This window comes from Octopus sinensis, linkage group LG21 (genome assembly GCF_006345805.1).
Source record: "Octopus sinensis linkage group LG21, ASM634580v1, whole genome shotgun sequence".
NCBI classification, from domain to species: Eukaryota; Metazoa; Mollusca; class Cephalopoda; order Octopoda; family Octopodidae; genus Octopus; species Octopus sinensis.
Genome location: NC_043017.1, coordinates 22,978,223 through 22,995,722, shown reverse-complemented (window position 1 = coordinate 22,995,722; position 17,500 = coordinate 22,978,223). Strand labels below are relative to the sequence as shown.

The window sequence follows — 17,500 nt, the reverse complement described above, 5'->3', positions numbered from 1 at the left end:
CGGCAACGTTATTTAATATTATGGCCGGGTTCCAACTCGGGCCACCACACCTCTCGGTCCATCATCATTGTCTCGAGGTCCTGGATACAGTCCAGGCCAGTGTTTACAATCAAGTCGTTCATGTAAATGTGACAACATTTTCCCCTTCTAACATCACTATGAAATGGGTCCCACATGGCTAATTTGGATGCTTCTCGTCCAGGGTGGCGCACGTACTGACTGACCAGATAGTTGCAACCGTCTTTGTCTGATCTTTCCAAAAAGGCATTCATTTGTCATATGTTGCAGCAATTCGTAGCATCCTTGTGTAGCAACCATTTACATCCGTTTGATAATTTCTTTGTCAGTGTCCATGTTTCTGTCGACATCTTTTATTTTGAGCTCAGGTCGAGAGTTTGGACAAAGTCCTATTTCCTGTGGGAAATTTCAGAAATGACAGACTGAAGTTTCAGAAATGACAGATTGACTGAGGGATGGGGGTGAGGGATTACTCTTCGAACATCTACTGCCTCCCCCCTCTCTCTCTCTCTCTCTCTCCGACAAAGAGACAGTTCTAACACATCTGATTCCTCTTCTCCCCTACTCAGAAACCTCTCAGTATATTTTTTTACAGACACAGACCACCATCACAATCATCTCCATAGCAACCGTTACCAAAACCACGACGGCCCGCCAACCCCCCGTCGCCGCTGCCGCCACCACCACCACCACCACCACCACCACCACTATTATACCCCCCCCCACCGCTACCACTACCACTACCTCTATCGGGTTCCGGTTTTCTACTCAGTTGATACTTTAACAAATATGTTCCTCAGTTCAGTTTAAGTGGTCAAAGAATATCATTCCTCACCCTGCCACCCCCGTTCTTTTGTCTGTCTGTTTGTCTGCCTCTTTCTCTTCTCTCTCACTTTCTTTTGTTCATTTCTTATACCATCAATATTAATCGATTTCAGTGTCCCAGGAAAGTCTCTATGTGGTCACAAAACCTCCTTGAAATAACAGCTAAATCTCTAGGAAGTGTCACCCTAGCCCCTTAGAAAAAAAAGAAAAGATGGTGTTGGATATATTGGATAGCGAAGTAGAGATGTAACAATAGGTACGATGGTCACGGCTGGAGTGCAAATGACATCCAATCGGCTCGCTCAGGGTTGACACTAGCCAAAAATACAAAAAGAAAAAAAATAACAGCAGCGAAATGCAAAAAAAAAAAGATAAATAAATTTTAAATAATAATAATCAATGAACCTACAGTTTGTAGTAGTGTCCATAAAATCGATATCAGATCAATACAAAGTCAATATAAATATACTGACAATGTATACGGCTAGCTGCTTTATGAATTATAGCGAAAGGTATATTTTATATTCAATAAAAATAAACGCATTTGTTAAACGTATTTGTTACAGAAAAGCTGTAATTAGATCAAAAGAGAAGGAGAGAGAAAGGCAGAGAGGCAGAAAGAGATAGATAGATAGAGAGAGAGAGAGAGAGAGAGAGAGAGGAGAGAGAGTGAGGCAGAAAGAAGGAGAGAGAGAGGGAGAGGAAAAGAGAGACAGAGCGGAGTTATGAAGAAAGAAGTACTTTAGTTCAAGAACAGTTGTTAAATAAATGCGTGCACAACAATCACACACACGCACGCACGCACACACACACATAAAAACACACACACACACACATACAAACACACACAAACACACTCCCATTCACACATGCACACGTTTAGTGTTGACTGTCGGAATAAGAAGTACTCAATAACACAGTAGGCAATACTATTTTTACTATGGTGGGATCAGTTTCTCATTTTATCTATTTGGGCGCAGGCGTGGCTGTATAGGAGCAGACGTGGCTGTATCGGCGCAAGAGTAGCTGTGTGCTAAGAGGTTTGCTTCCCAGCTACATTGTTCCAGGTTCAGTTCCACTGTGTGGCACCTTAGGCAAATGTCTTCTACTATAGCCTTGGGCCGACCAAAATCCTTCTGGGTGGATTTGGTAGACGGAAACTGAAAGAATCCCGTCGTATATATGTATGTATGTATGTGTGTGTGTGTGTGTGTGTGTGTGAAAAAGTTGAATTATATTCCATCCTTTTACTTTGGAGGGTTCCAAGAAAAGCGATTTCTGATAAAGATTCTTCATATTTTGCTGGTAGCTTACTGGCGTAAGTTTGCGATTATGAAAATAATTCTTATAAATGGTGTGTCATCAGAATTTATGGAAAGGTATCCCATAGAACTCAACAAATTTGTTAAAAATGGAGAAGAGTTGTTAAAATTTGAAAGAATTTTAATACATGCTTACGATCGTTTCAAATAGTGATATTAACATGTAAATTCATGGTAGAGTAATTTAGATTAATTTGATTAAATTAAATTAATTACATATCACTGTTTTCCTCAGTGCGAGAAGTATAAACAAAAAATTATTATTACACAGGACTTGATGAAAGAAATAGCAGAGAACAAATTCGGATAAACATATTTATCCTTATGAAAACTGAGAGCATCATAATAAAGAATGTGAGTCTAGTTGTGTATAAACTAATATATATATATATAAAACTGAAGTTGTCTGTCTGTCTGTGTGTGGCAGGTTTGGTAGCGGCGCAAGTTGACCAAAATTGAGAGTATGATAGAAGAAGGCTTGCTCTTCATTCCGTAGAAGAAAAAAATTCAAATCGGATCATGTTAAGACCAAAAAATATTTACATCAAAAAGGTGCTATTTTCTATGAAAATCCGTATTTTTTACGATTTTTTGACTGCTGTGTCGTCATTTTTCGGTGTATTTCAACCAGAAAAATGTTCACTTAAAGAGAATAACAAGCTACATAATGCCAAATTTTTACTTTTCAAAAAAGATTGAAACTATGTAAAAACTTTGTTAACGTGATATCAAAGTCTGCCGTTTTAAGCGCAACTAAAAAACAAACCCGAGCAACGTCGGGCTATACTGCAGGATATATATATATATATATATATATATATATATACAAAATCAGAAAATGGAGAAATACATCTAAATCATAATCAACTACCGGATAATACCCAATCACATACTTTATTGAACCATGCAACCCCTATCTCAATTTGTTATATATATAATATATATATATATATATATATATATAATTAAAGCAAAACGTGTGTGTGTGTGTGTGGTGTGTGTGTCTGGTTGTGTATCTGTACGTATCTTTATGTTTGTACTTGTCCTCTTACAAACTGACAACCCGTGTTGGTTGTCTACGTTCCCGTAGCGTATTGGACCGGCAATAAGAGACCGCTAGAATAAGTATGGGCTTAAAAAGTGCCCCAGCAAGGCCACAGTCGAATGATTGAAACAAGTAAAAGACAAGATACATATATATATATGTGTGTGTGTGTGTGTATGTATAAATACGCACATGCGCACGCACACACACATGCACGGCATGTGTGTATATTACATTGGAGAAGTATCACGGACAACGGAAAACGCTAAAGGAATAACGGACAAGCATATGCTGTTTATAGTAATTAATTTTACGTTATAAGAAAGGCATGATTGTGAATTTGACGTTTCGGACCACTGCCCTGCAGCAAGAGAAAAAATAGAGATTTGACGGATGTCTCAGAAGATGGAGAAAGGAAAGAGTGTAAGTGAATCTGCTAAATTTCTGTAATGAATTTGGTAATGGCTAGTAAACTGAAACTTAGATGCTATACATACATACATACATACATACATACATACATACATACATACATACATACATACATACATACATGTATGCATGCATACATACATACATACATTACATAATAACATACATACATACATTACATACATACATTACATACATACATACATACATACATGCATACATTACATACATACATGCATGCATACATACATACATACGTACATACATACATACATACATACATACATTACATACATACATACATACATACATACATGCATGCATGCATACATACATACATACATACATACATACATACATACATACATGCATACATGCATACATTACATACATATATACATTACATACATACATAGATGCATACATGCATACATCCATACATACATACGTACATACATACATACATACATACATTACATACATACATACATACATACATTACATACATACACATACGCATATGCTTACACATGCACACACACACACACACATACACACACACAAATCATTTTATCATTTACTTGCTTTAGTCTTTGAACTGCGGCCATGCTGGGGTACCACGTTGAAGAATTTTAGTCGAACGAATCAATCCTAGTACTTATTTTTTTAAAACCTGGTACTTATTTTATCGTTTTTTTTGTTGAACTGCTAAGTTACGGGGTATGTAAGCACACCATCACCGGTTCTCAGGCTGTGCTGAGGGTCAAACACAGACACACACAATCACACCATATATATATACGACGGGCTTCACTCAGTTTCCGTCAACCCAATCCACTCACAAGGCTTTGGTAGGCCCGGGACTATATTTACGTGTGCGTATTCATGTAGTAAATAACATACGATCAGAATATAATACTAACGGTTTAGTAGGTAAAACTAAAACCCAGATATGTAAAATAAAGCACCCACCTTTGAGAAGAAAAACACAAGCTTTTGTTTTGTTGAGGACGATGTGAACGTTTGGTCAACCGGTGGCCTAGCGTGAAGCAATTTACGTTGGTTCGTTTTGTTATTATCTCTTACAAGTGAAACTGCTCTTCAGAGATATTTCAGATTTAATCCTCGGAATTTTTCATCCACTTAAAACACCCACTGAAGTACAAGTTTTGTGACTGAGTGTGGCGAATCTGCGCTTCTCTTGCTCTATATAATTTCAATAATTTGCGCCTCTCCACCCCTCGCTTTTACGCTGTTGCCCATTTTAAGAGGAGCAATCAAACATCTGTTATGAACAAAGGACAACACGTGGCAACAATACACAAAATCGGATCCGTGTCGAGTGGTCATATATATATATATATATATATATATATATATATAAGTGTATATGCTTATAGACATAAAATCATTGCAATGAATTTAATACATTCTATTTAAACATACATACATTAACGTACACTCCCATGTTCAGACTCATGAACACACGCGCACTTACATACATGTATGTGTGTGTGTGTGTGTGTGAAAGAGAGAGAGTGTGTGTGCGTATGTATGTGTGCATGAGCGTGCGTATATGCATGTGCATGTATGTGTGTGTGTGTGTAGGTATGTTACTCTTCAAGTCGGAATTTTACTGTTTGCCTTAAATGACAAGCTGTCGTTCTTTGCGCAATCACATACATACATACATACATACATACATACATACATACATACATTATATTATATATATACATACATAAATGCATACATGCATACATACAAACATAAGTACACGCGTGTGCGCTTGTGTAAGGACTGGAGGATACTTATGTTCACAAGTCGAGAAAACGTATTCATTGCATGAAATAAAATTCTATATAATTTTTAGAAGTTAAAACTGCTTGAATAGTTACTCAGTTTTCAACAATTACCAAAGACAAGGAGGGAACCATATCATGTATCTGCGTCGTCGTGCTAACCGTTACACCAAGGAGTCTCCAACAATTTTCAGCCGTCAAAATTAGAAGCTTCAACTGCGTAACCGAGAAAGCGAGTTATTTTGATTTAGCTGGTTTGAGACGTCAGGAAATTCTCAAATGCAAATGAAACTATAAACTGTAGCTCATAATTCATTAGTTATATAACCGCTTAGCCTCAGTTGACCTGGACGTGCAGCGGGTTGTATTAGATGATATACATACAGAAACTAGTGGCCTTACATATCTCAGCCAGTGAGAAGGTTTCGATTAAGCCTTAATGATCTAAAGAATTATAGATTACGAAACATTTTGGGTGGGACTGATTCATTTCATAATTATCTTTTATTCGGAACGTACAGCAAGATGTATTAGAGGATACACTCTATAACAAACACTCAGTGGCCTTACAGATCCCAGTTCGTCTTCATCGATGATTCAATAATCAATAAATGAAGGCAGCGAGCTGGCAGGAAATTTAGCACGCTGGGCGAAATTCTCAGCGGTATTTCGCCCGTGTTCACGTTCTGAGTTCAAATTCCGCCGAGGTCGACTTTGCATTTCATCCTTTCGGGGTCGATAAATTAAGTACCAGTGGCGTACTGGTGTTGATCTAATCGACTGGGCCACCTCCCCCCCCAAATTTCGGGCCTTGTGCCTAGAGTAGAAGAGAACAATTAATAAATGACTGGGAGTATTAGCTAATTGGGTATTTTCGTAATTAAGAGTTGGCACAAAAGCGAAGGACGCTGGATCAAACAATTCGCAGCTAGAATCCACCATCTCCGGCACAATTGCCGCCGTCGCCTCCATTGCCACCACCACCACCACCACCACCATCACAACCACCACCACCACCACCAATGCCGCCGCCACCACCACCGCCACCACACCACCACCACCCCGCCGCCGCCACACCACCACCACCACACCAATGCCGCCGCCTCCACCGCCGCCGCCACCACCACCACCCACAACCACCACCACCCACCACCACCGCACCACCACCCACCACCACCCCACCACCAACACCACCACCACCACCACCACCACCGACACCACCACCACCACCACCACAGACACCCCAACCCACCACCATCACCACCACCCACCAGCCACCACCACCAACACCACCACCACCATTTCCCTCAGGTTCCTGTTTTATACTCGGCTTATATTTTAACGCATATGTTCTCGAATTCATTTGAAGTGGTCTAACACAGCTTATTGTTCTCCATCCAGCCACCCACGCTTTTCTGTCTGTCTGTTTGTATGTTTTCCTTTCATCTTCTGCCTTTTACTTGGGGCACAGCCTTGAAGAATTTTTAGTCGAATGAATCGACCCCAATACTTAATTCTCTTCTTTTTAAAAGCTTGGTGCTTATTCTGCCTTTTTCTTTTGCCGAACCGCTATGTTAAGGGGATGTAAACACACCAATACCAGTTGACAAGCGGTGGCGGGTGACAAATACAGACACTAACATACATACACACACACACACACACACTCACATACACACACATACACACATGCACACACACACAACACACCACGGGCTTCTTTCAGTTTCCGTCTACCAAATCCACTCTCCAAGTTTTGATCGGCCCGAGGCTGTAGCAGAAGAGACCTGCTCAAGGTGCCATGTAGTGGGGGTGGGTTGGGGGGGCTGAACCCGCAATCACGTGATTGCGAAGCAACCTTCTCACCCACCCAGCCACCCCTGCGCCTCTTCACTCTCTCTTTCGCTCTTCCTCTCTCTTCTACTCTGTCCACTCCGCTCATTTTACACAGTATCGTTTTTTTTAAATGCATGACTGCATAACAGAAAGTTATTTCTTATCAGCAAAAAAGATTAACTCAAAGACAAAAGTACACACTTTTTATCGAATCGATCTGATTTGCTTCCTATCCTGTTTGACTACTCATTATTATAAATGACTAGCAGTATCGCCCGGCGTTGCTCGGGTTTGTAAGGGAAATAACTATAAAGCATTTTTAGAGAGTTATAGCCAAAAAATAGCAAAAAAATGAAGGTAAATTTTTTGAGAGTTAAAAAGGTCGAGTTGCGTCCTCTAGACAGTCTGTGGTTTGTGTTTCTGATTCTCGACCCCATGTCGAATTTATCGATTTTTTTCAGAACTGGGGGAACTTTTCAAAATTTTCGCTGCGTTAGTTTTGAATTATGACATTGGGCTATGTGTGTGTCAAGTTTCATCAGAATCGGTTGAAAGCCGTGGTCAGGGTGAGGGTACAACCTAACAGACACACAGACACACACACAGACAAACTGCCGTTTATATAGAGAGAGATATACAGACGATAAACACTGTTTAAAGTTGCAAGCGACACTAAGTTATACAACCAGGCGATTTATCTTAGAAGAAGGCAAGAAGAAAACTTTACATAATGCAAACATGATACGGGTTTAAACAAATGTTCTATTACTATTGTTATAGTGGTTATATGTTGATATTTTCATGTTGATACTTTCATGTTGACTTTCCTTTGGTTCATTATAAGCATGAATTTTTTATCAATGCAGAAAAGCTTGAAAAGTTTACAAAAAAATGTAACGTTCATACTTCATACACTCAAGTCTGTGTGGTGTCCTTTGCCGTTTAGTTCGTGATTATTGTTTTTCTGGAAAATGGCTCTTGCGGTCAAAGAAGGGATGTACACTTGAAGATTTCTCACAAAATGCACACAAAGCGTGAAAGTGAGGACGTAGTTTCAAACCTGATTGCGATGTTTTGTAAGACAAATTCGTTATTACGCAGCATCGTGGTATCATTTCACATATAAAGTGTCTTGCTCAAGAACACAATACACAGTCCGGTTTGGGAATCGAACTCACTACCTCATGATTGCGAGCCCGATACTCTAGCCACTAAGCCATGTGCCTTTTAACACACGTGTGGTGTGTGTGTGTGTGTAAATACAAAAATGACACAATAATCGTCTCGACCTGATATTCTGATAATAGTCTACAGGCGGAAACGTTCGTTGTAGCAATTCTCAAATAAAAATGTATAAAACTATACCGACTGATACAGTATGCGGATAAGATTATTTAATAAGGCTCTCAGCAGACTTTCAGCTATCATTCACACATACACACACACACACACACACACATGCATCACACACAACATACACGCGTACACAAACATTTACACACCAATACACACACTACAGTGAAAATTGGTATATTGAAACTGATATAGAAGTAATTTTAAAGTTTAATCACGAAGGAGTTCATGGAATTAAATTAGAGATATCTAAAGTGGAGTTAATCATGTTTGCTGCTTTAATAATGTAGATTGTCACCCAAATAGGACAGCTTGAAAATTATACGATACGATGTATTGTATAATTAATCAAATAATTATATAACTGCAGTCCATCTGAGAAATGCACCCCGAAGTGGTATGGATGCTGCAGCGAGTGTCGCGGCAACGCAGCAACGCCATCACAGCCACGCGGCGATGCAATCGCGTCAACGTCATCGCGGTCAAGTCCGCAGGGCGTGTTTTAGGGTGTACTCTCTCCCACCTCGCATCTTCTCCAGCTTAATGAACTCCACTTTATTATTATTATTTTTTTTTTTGCTTTTCTTTGTTTCCTTGTAATTAAGTTGTAATTCAATTTTTATGTTAATAAAACTAATTTTGTTTATGATAGAAATTAAACTTAATATATCAAAAGGTTCAACCAGTAGTTCTTATAGTGCAGGAGTGGCTGTGTGGTAAGTAGCTTGCTTACCAACCACATGGTTCTGGGTTCAGTCCCACTGCGTGGCACCTTGGGCAAGTGTCTTCTACTAAGCCCGTCGTATATATGTATATATATATATATGTGTGTGCGTGTATGTTTGTCTCCCTAGCATTGCTTGACAACCGATGCTGGTGTGTTTATGTCTCCGTCACTTAGCGGTTCGGCAAAACAGACCGATAGAATAAGTACTGGGCTTACAAAGAATAAGTCCCGGGGTCGAGTTGCTCGACTAAAGGCGGTGCTCCAGCATGGCCGCAGTCAACTGACTGAAACAAGTAAAAGAGTAAAAGAGTAACCATTTTTTACTTATGGGCCCCTTTGATTACTCTTCTCTTCTGGTGGACCCTCAAAGCCATTCGATGTTTAAAAACTAGTTTTGTAGATACTTCTTTCAAAATCCCGATTCTGTTTTTCACACAATAATTTGTGTTAGCTCAGCTATGTAAAACGTTTGAGAAAGAAAGCAAGCTGTTTCTTACAACAAATACATCCAAAGTAACATCATTTTCGTGAACCCTTGATACACTACTACGGGTCCAATTTACTGTTTTACTGGTGTGGATCCCCCAAACCCTTACACGCCCCCTCCCCGAGGTCATATGGATTCTGGTTTAGAACAACTGGGTTAGACAAATAACATGCTTTTCCGAGATTCAGCAAAAATGTACCAGAACCTTTCCGTAGGATTGCAAAGAGAAGAGGTATCAGGTAGGGCTATTCCCAGTCTGGGTTGAGTGCAGAGGAAACTTTTGCGGTCAAAAATAGAGCCATTGGAGCAAGAGAAGGAGAAAGCGAAAAGAAGCTGTGTATAGGATGGGAGAGGCAGCAGAAAAAAAGCCTCTAGGTGGTTATGAAGTAAGAGAGAAGATTTAAGCCGGGAGTCAAGAGGAGATGAGGAGCAGTGATAGGGCCATCTCTGCTGAATCACCAACGGAATGAATTTAGAATTGAAATACCGATGTCGCTGGATGCGGTATCGCTTCCTCCAAGTCTAGGTCGCATTCGCCAAGACGAACGAAGGAGAAACATCTACATGTAGTCAATATCAGTAATGTATAGTTAAAATCTCTCGTGGAGGCGCCATCCAACCAAAATGCAAATATATGGGAAACTACCACCTGTGTCATCTCTTGTGAAAGGTAGGAGAGTCCAGTTTGCTGGACATGGTTGTAGAGCTGAAAAAGAGGTAATTTCTACTCTTCTCCTCTGGAAGCCATCTACTCGCAATACCAGAGGGCGCACACTCTCCTACCCTGATGTAATCTCCAGGGATGCAGGCATCCAGCAACAGGACCTCCGTATTGCCATGATGGACCGTGAAGTTTGGCGTAGCATGGTAAATTCCATTGTCTCGACCACGGTCGAACAATGATGATGATGATAGTTAAGGCGGCGAGGTGGCAGAGACGTTAGCAAGCTGGGCAAAATGCTAAGCAGCATTTCACCCGTCTTTACGTTCTGAGTTCAAATTCCGCCAGGGTTGCCTTTTACCCTCTTGGGGGGAGTCGATAAAATAAGTACCAGTTACGCACTGGGGTAGATGTAACTGACATTACCCTCTACACCGGAATTGCTCGCCTTGTGCTAAAATTCGAAATCAACGTCAGTAATATAGACTACGTAGTTCTCAGGGATATTCAGCGTGACACAGAGTGTAACAAGGTCGGCCCTTTGAAATACTCATTTCTGGTCACTGAGTGGAGTGTAGCAACGTGAGATAAAGTGTCTTGCTCAAGGACCCAACTGCTACCGGGAATCGAACAACCTAACCATCAGTAAGTCACGCGCCTTCACTTATATATATATATGCTTGTATATATATATATATTTAGTTTTTCTAATGCTCGTTGCTTAGTTTTTCTTGGAGGGCTGGCCGTGATCTAGTAATCTTAAGATTAATCAGCCGAAATTACTACGATGATCCGGTTCTTGACTGAAGACTGAGGGTTTCGAATGTCCTGTCCGTGTTTATTGTATCGTCTTCTAAGAGTTATACGTTCTTGTCCATGTTGTATTTTTCTACATACCTTAACATATATATATATATATATATATATATAAAGATAGATAGATAGATAGTTAGATAGATTGATTGATAGATAGATAGATAGATAGATCGGTAGATATGCATGTGTATGTATGCATGCATGAATGAATGTACGAACATTCCGTTATAAAAAAAGGACCTAATTTAAGATGCGTGTGTGTGTTTGTGTGTGTATACAGGTGTAAAAAGTGTGAGTCGAGTTACACCTCCTTTACGCCAAAAAATTTAAAACTTAACCATTCGACAAATAAATATCGATGAGATATGAGCCAGACGGAAATATGTTGCTGGGGGTGGAATCGATATGAAAGTCAGATCGACAACAAAGAAAAGCATCACACAAACGAAAGAGAGAAAAAAAAGCAATAAAGAAAAGAAGATAAGTCCCTTAATGACATTCGAACGGCTCTGACAACAGCAAAAGAATAACGGAATAATAGGGTAAAAGAATAAACGAATGGTTATTACCTGATTCGTTGCTATGTTTTCTACTAAGTCGTATATAAACACAAGAAGAGGCTGTCTCTCAGTTGGTTGGGGTAGACTTTAAGTGTACATTGTTCCAAGCAACGGTAAGAACTATTTAAACCATTTAATGGTGTTAAATGTTGTTCTGAGTTATTTCGTATCAATTTTTTACTCATTATATCTCCACGAAAGCAACGATTTTAGTTACCTACTTTTTGGAGATATCGATGTATGTTTGTGTGCATGTGTGTGTGTGGTGTGTGTGTGTGTGTGTGTGCTGTGGTGTGTGTGTGTGTGTGTGTGTGTGTGTGTATGTGTGTGTGTGTGTGTGTGTGTGTGTGTGCGTGAGTGTAACAGCGTTCCTATGTGTTGATGTGTTTCTCTTCCTAATTTGGTAGAGTCGTTAGAGCGTCGGGTCGAATGCCTCGCGGTGTTTGGTTCTGACTCTTTGCTCTTTAGGTGTTCGAATCCTGCTGAGGTCATCTTCGCCTTCTATCCTTCCGAGCGAAAACTCCAAGGACGTCAGATCTTATACTTTGCGATAATATTTGGTTCGGCTCCAAAGCATTCGAGCCAGGTTACCAGCTTAAGGAGATCTCCCTCTCTGCAAATGGTCAAGTGCACTGCTTTCTTTCCCCCACCTCTCTATATATCAATGTACGTCTGCATGTCCGTCTGTCCGCCCGCCCGCCCGCCTGTCTGTCTGTCTGTCTGTCTGTCTCTGTCTGTCTGTCTGTCTGTCTGTCTGTCTGTCTGTCTGTATGTATGTATGTATGTATGTATGCAAGTGTCTACATATATATATGTGTGTGTGTGTGTACAAGCGCCTGCCTTGGAAAGAGCCGGGAAAAAACTACGATGTATTTATGAATGAATGTGCGTGTGCATCCACACATATATAAACACATATAAACACATGCATACATATGCACATACAGATCATGGATACATATACATACTTGCACTTGACCATGCATGCACAAATATAAGTATGAGAAGAGAATGAGAGAGTGAAAGTCAAAAGAGAGAGAGAGAGAAGGAGAGAGAGAGAGAGAGAGAGAGAGAGAGAGAGAGCGAGAGAGAGAGAGAGAGAGAGAGAGAGAGAGAAGTATAGACAGAGAACGATAGTTTTAAAAGTCCGCAGATCATTCGGCAGCGTTTTTCCGCTTCTCCATTTAAACCAGTAAAAATATTCTCATCCAGACGATAAGACAAGAGACATCGAACGCCGATATTATACACTGAAACTGGGAACATAATTTACATTGCCAAAGACGCAGCATTCATAAGAAAGCAACAAAATGAGGAATAAAATAATCATCATAAAAAAAAACAAAACTGGAATTAAGACTTGATCATAAATTGCTTATTTTGGTTATGGAAAATAATGTTCTCAAGTCGCAGGAATGCAAGATAGCCGGCAGAAACGTTAGCACGCCGGGCGAAATGCTTAGCAGTATTTCGGCTGCCGTTAGGTTCTGAGTTCGAATTCCGCCGAGGTTGATTTTGCCTTTCATCCTTTCGGGGTCGATTAAATAAGTACCAGTTACGCACTGGGGTCGATGTAATCGTCTTAATACCTATGTCTGTTCTTGCTTGTCCCCTCTATGTTTAGCCCCTTGTGGGTAATAAAGAAATAGGTATTTCGTCTGCTGTTACGTTCTGAGTTCAAATTCCGCCGAGGTCGACTTTGCCTTTCATCCTTTCGGGGTCGATTAAATAAGTACCAGTTACGCACTGGGGTCGATGTAATCGACTTAATACCTATGTCTGTCCTTGTTTGTCCCCTCTATGTTTAGCCCCTTGCGGGTAATAAAGAAATAGGTATTTCGTCTGCCGTTACGTTCTGAGTTCAAATTCCGCCGAGGTCGACTTTGCCTTTCATCCTTTCGGGGTCGATAAATTAAGTACCAGTTACGCACTGGGGTCGATGTAATCGACTTAATACCTATGTCTGTCCTTGTTTGTCCCCTCTGTGTTTGGCTCCTTGTGGGTAGTAAAGAAATAGATACTAGTAGCCAATGTTCAGAGGCATTTTCTGTTGCTGGATATAATAAATTACTCTGAAGCTTTCGTTAAAATATGTTTCTAGGAGATCAATACGTTGTACAGGGAACAGTGGAGAAGCTGGGGTGTGTGCTTTTGAGTAGAGGCCCTTGATTTCGCGCACCACCCCAAGCAGTTTATACATGCTTATACTATACAACTAGAAGTGCCGCCTCCATAAAATCGTCGCTCGGGATGAACTGCCCCTTCACCTCTGGCTCCCTCTCCCAGTTCCGCTAGTGGCAGAGAATGGTCTGGGCTATTTTAGGGATCACCAACGACGATCATGATACTTCGACGTCCCCGAGTCTGTGACATTTATTGGTATCAAATATTTTCTCATTATTAATTCTAATAATTCTTTCTACTCTAGGTACAAGGCCGGAAATTTTGAGGAAGGGAGTAAGTCGATTACATCGACCCACTGTGCAACCGGTACTTATTTTATCGACCCCGAAAGGATGAAAGGTAAAATCGACTACGGTGGAATTTGAACTCAGAACATATTGTTCGGCATGCTAACGATTCGCCGTCTTACTATTATTTCTAATAATCCTTTCTACTATAGACACAAGGCCTGGATTTTGTGGGAAGGGGGACAGTCGATCACATCGACTCCAGTACTCAACTGGTATTTCATTTATCGACCCTAACTATTACTTCTAATAAGGAAGTACATCTAGGGCAACGAGCTGGCAGTATCGTTAGCACGCCGGGCAAAATGCTGAGCGGGTATTTCGTCTGTTTTTATGTTCTGAGTTCAAATTCCGCTGAGGTCGATTTTACCTTTTATGTTTTCGGAGTCGATAAAATAGTTACCAGTTGCGCACTGGGGGTCGATGTACTCGACTTATCTCCTCCCTCGAAATTGCAGGCCTTGTGCCAAAATTCGAAACCAATAATGGAAGACTATCTTCCTCTTTGATGAAAGTGAAAATGGAGAGGGAGGTGCTGCCACCCAACGAATTTGTGGAAAGACGGGTGAGAGTTGCAAGAATGGTGAACGAGCCCGCTCAAATCGTGCGCCTGTAGATTGGAAGAGAAAAAGGGGAGAGGGCACTTGCCTTAGTGGTCAGAGAGACCGTCATTTTGTGGGGTTTCCGCTGGATGTGATTGGGGAATATCTTCAGGTACTCGACAAGCAGAAGGGCTGAGACGGGACCGCCAGCGATGGAGAGCACCAGTAGAACCGGTCGGCTTCTCCGCATGATGATATATCTGGGACAACTTAATTGGGGTGAACCCCCAGCCCCATCAAGTACGAGTATGGAGCAAAAAGCTGGGCCATGAGTGACCTTCGGTGGTTTTGTTTTTGAAGAATTATTCCTTGTTTGAATTTTGCATTGTTTCTTTTATTTCATTTTTTTGTTTTATTTTACATGTTTTTGTGTAGCACCACGCTAACTTCCTATACTGTCATACTTCAGCAGTTAATAAAGAAAACATCGCAGCCGCCGCCGCCGTCGCCGTCGTCGTCAGCGTCGTCATCATCATCATCATCATCATCATCAAGCTTAATCATGTGACTATACTACTTGAGAATCAATCCAGTTTGGGTTATAAACAACCGAATAAGGTAGTCATATAAATTTCCACGTATCTGCTCCTTCTCGCGACGTCTCTTTTTAGCACCTTGGAGTGGAGAGAGAACTGACCGTTTTTTTTTTGTTGTTATTTAACAATGCATCAAATTTCATTTGTCACTTCGTCCCAAACTGCCGATGATAGAAGTGAACTTCCTTTTATCAAAAGAGTAAATAAAATTTACTGCAAACACGATTCAATTACATCATGGTGCAAGGTTAAGTACCCGATAAGAATTACAAGAGGACTGATACAAGGTGTGTTATCAGTTGTCATAATAATTTCCGATGGCTATTTATATATTGTGTGTAACGCAGTGGGAAGAGTAACTCGAAATAGAATAAGAGTAGGTGTACAAAGGATAATCGCTCTATCTGCTGCCAAAAGCCGCTGAAGGGTGGGCTAGGGATGCCGTGGCTAAAAATGCGCTCAGGCTTAGGCACCTCTGGTTTTACCTGGACGGTGAGCAGGTGCGGTCTCCGTTCGTCAAGCTGTTATTTCCACAGTTCACATCGTTTACCAAACTGAACCCACGGATCAAGTCTAGACCGAGGTTGGGCGTGTGGCATGCAGAGTGCCATCAGACACTCGTGCTTCTCTCCCAGTCAGGCAACACCGGTGGCGGGGGTACTACCTCGTTCTTCTATAAAGTGTTAATAGAGTTTAAGTGTAACGACGTCCTGGGAGAAACCCTAGGCTTCGACGAAGATCAACTGGCCAGCCTGTTCCAAAGAACATTCATGGATAATTACCAAAAGTCCCTGGCCTGGCAATGTTACAGAGGAGCTTTACCGGTTCGAGATAAGCTCTTTAGACATGGGTGTGCACCTTCGCCGGTTTGTGCAAGATGTGAGAGGGACAATGAAACTGTCCTGCACGCGATTGTGCAATGCCCCAAGGTGATTGAACTCTGGCTTATGTCGAACACCTGCTGTCGCATTCGAGAAGAGTACAACTGTCGAACGAATCTGTAATTAAGATCGTTCCGCCATCCTCCCTGAATAGGGAGGAGCGAGCCTGTTGCGAAAGAGGTAGTACGGAAGACAAGGGTGATAGGAATTGCAACAGGCATGTTCATCTCCAGTCTCGAGCTAATCGACTTTTTCGTTTTCCACATGAAACTGAAAAAAAGGCTGGAGAAGAAATGCCTGTCGCAAAGTGTGTTTCGTAAAAGATAGAAGTCTATAGCAAGTACGTTGCGAGTGAAAGAACCTGTTTAAACGAGAATATAAAAAAGGAGAAAGCAGTCTTCAGTCAAAGGTATCGACACCAGTACTTACTTTTTTTTTATAAAAAAAATGCCTGGTACTTATTCAGTCGGTCTTTTGCCGAACCGCTGAGTTACGCGGACGTAAACACACCAACACAGGTTGTCAAGCGGTGGTGGGTACAAATACACACACACACATACAGATACACAGACACACACATATATATTTCATTGCAACAGAAATGCTTCTGAACATTGACTATATGCTATCACTGTTACCGTCGTTCCTTTTTGCAGGGAAACTATTACTCTTATCATTTTATCTGGAAGACCAACTTTTGACAAGATTTTCCACAGTGCCTCACAATTCTTTGTATCAAAGGTCTTGTTCAAGTCGACAAACACCATGTACAAGTCAGTATTTTGCTTATGTACCTTTTCTTGAACTTACCGAAAGGCATAAATCATGTCAGCTGTGCCTTTCCCTGCCCGAAATCCACATTGAGATTCACGGTATATGCTGTTGACTACATGCTTATTGATGTGGTTAAGGATCACCCACGCAAGAATTTTTCCAGCTCTGTACAACCTACTAATTCCTCCGTTATTATCAAATACAATCTTCTTCCCTTTGTTTCTATAAGAGTACCTTATAGATGCATCTTTGAACTGTTGGGGTCCAAACAGGGCTGTGTTTTAGCTCCTGTACTTTCTACCATATTTTTTACAATGATGCTCCAACATTCTTTTAGGGATTACCATGGTGT

General features: G+C 40.9%; 1 protein-coding gene across 4 annotated transcripts in view; it reads right to left on the bottom strand.

The window, feature by feature from the left end:
• The window catches only part of LOC115222902 (protein PRY1), a 134,057-nt gene that overhangs the window by 102,052 nt on the left and 14,505 nt on the right, over positions 1 to 17,500 (bottom strand). Inside the window, exon 1 of one of the 4 annotated variants that reach the window (XM_036511920.1) lies at positions 11,894 to 12,104. The exons of 1 other annotated variant lie outside the window; for it this stretch is intronic. The gene's annotated coding sequence lies outside the window, so the exon portion shown is untranslated. Of the gene's footprint in view, positions 1 to 4,614; positions 4,843 to 5,581; positions 5,738 to 11,893; positions 12,105 to 17,500 lie in introns of those variants that run through there. 2 more of the 4 variants (XM_036511921.1, XM_029793288.2) reach the window with 2 other exon arrangements.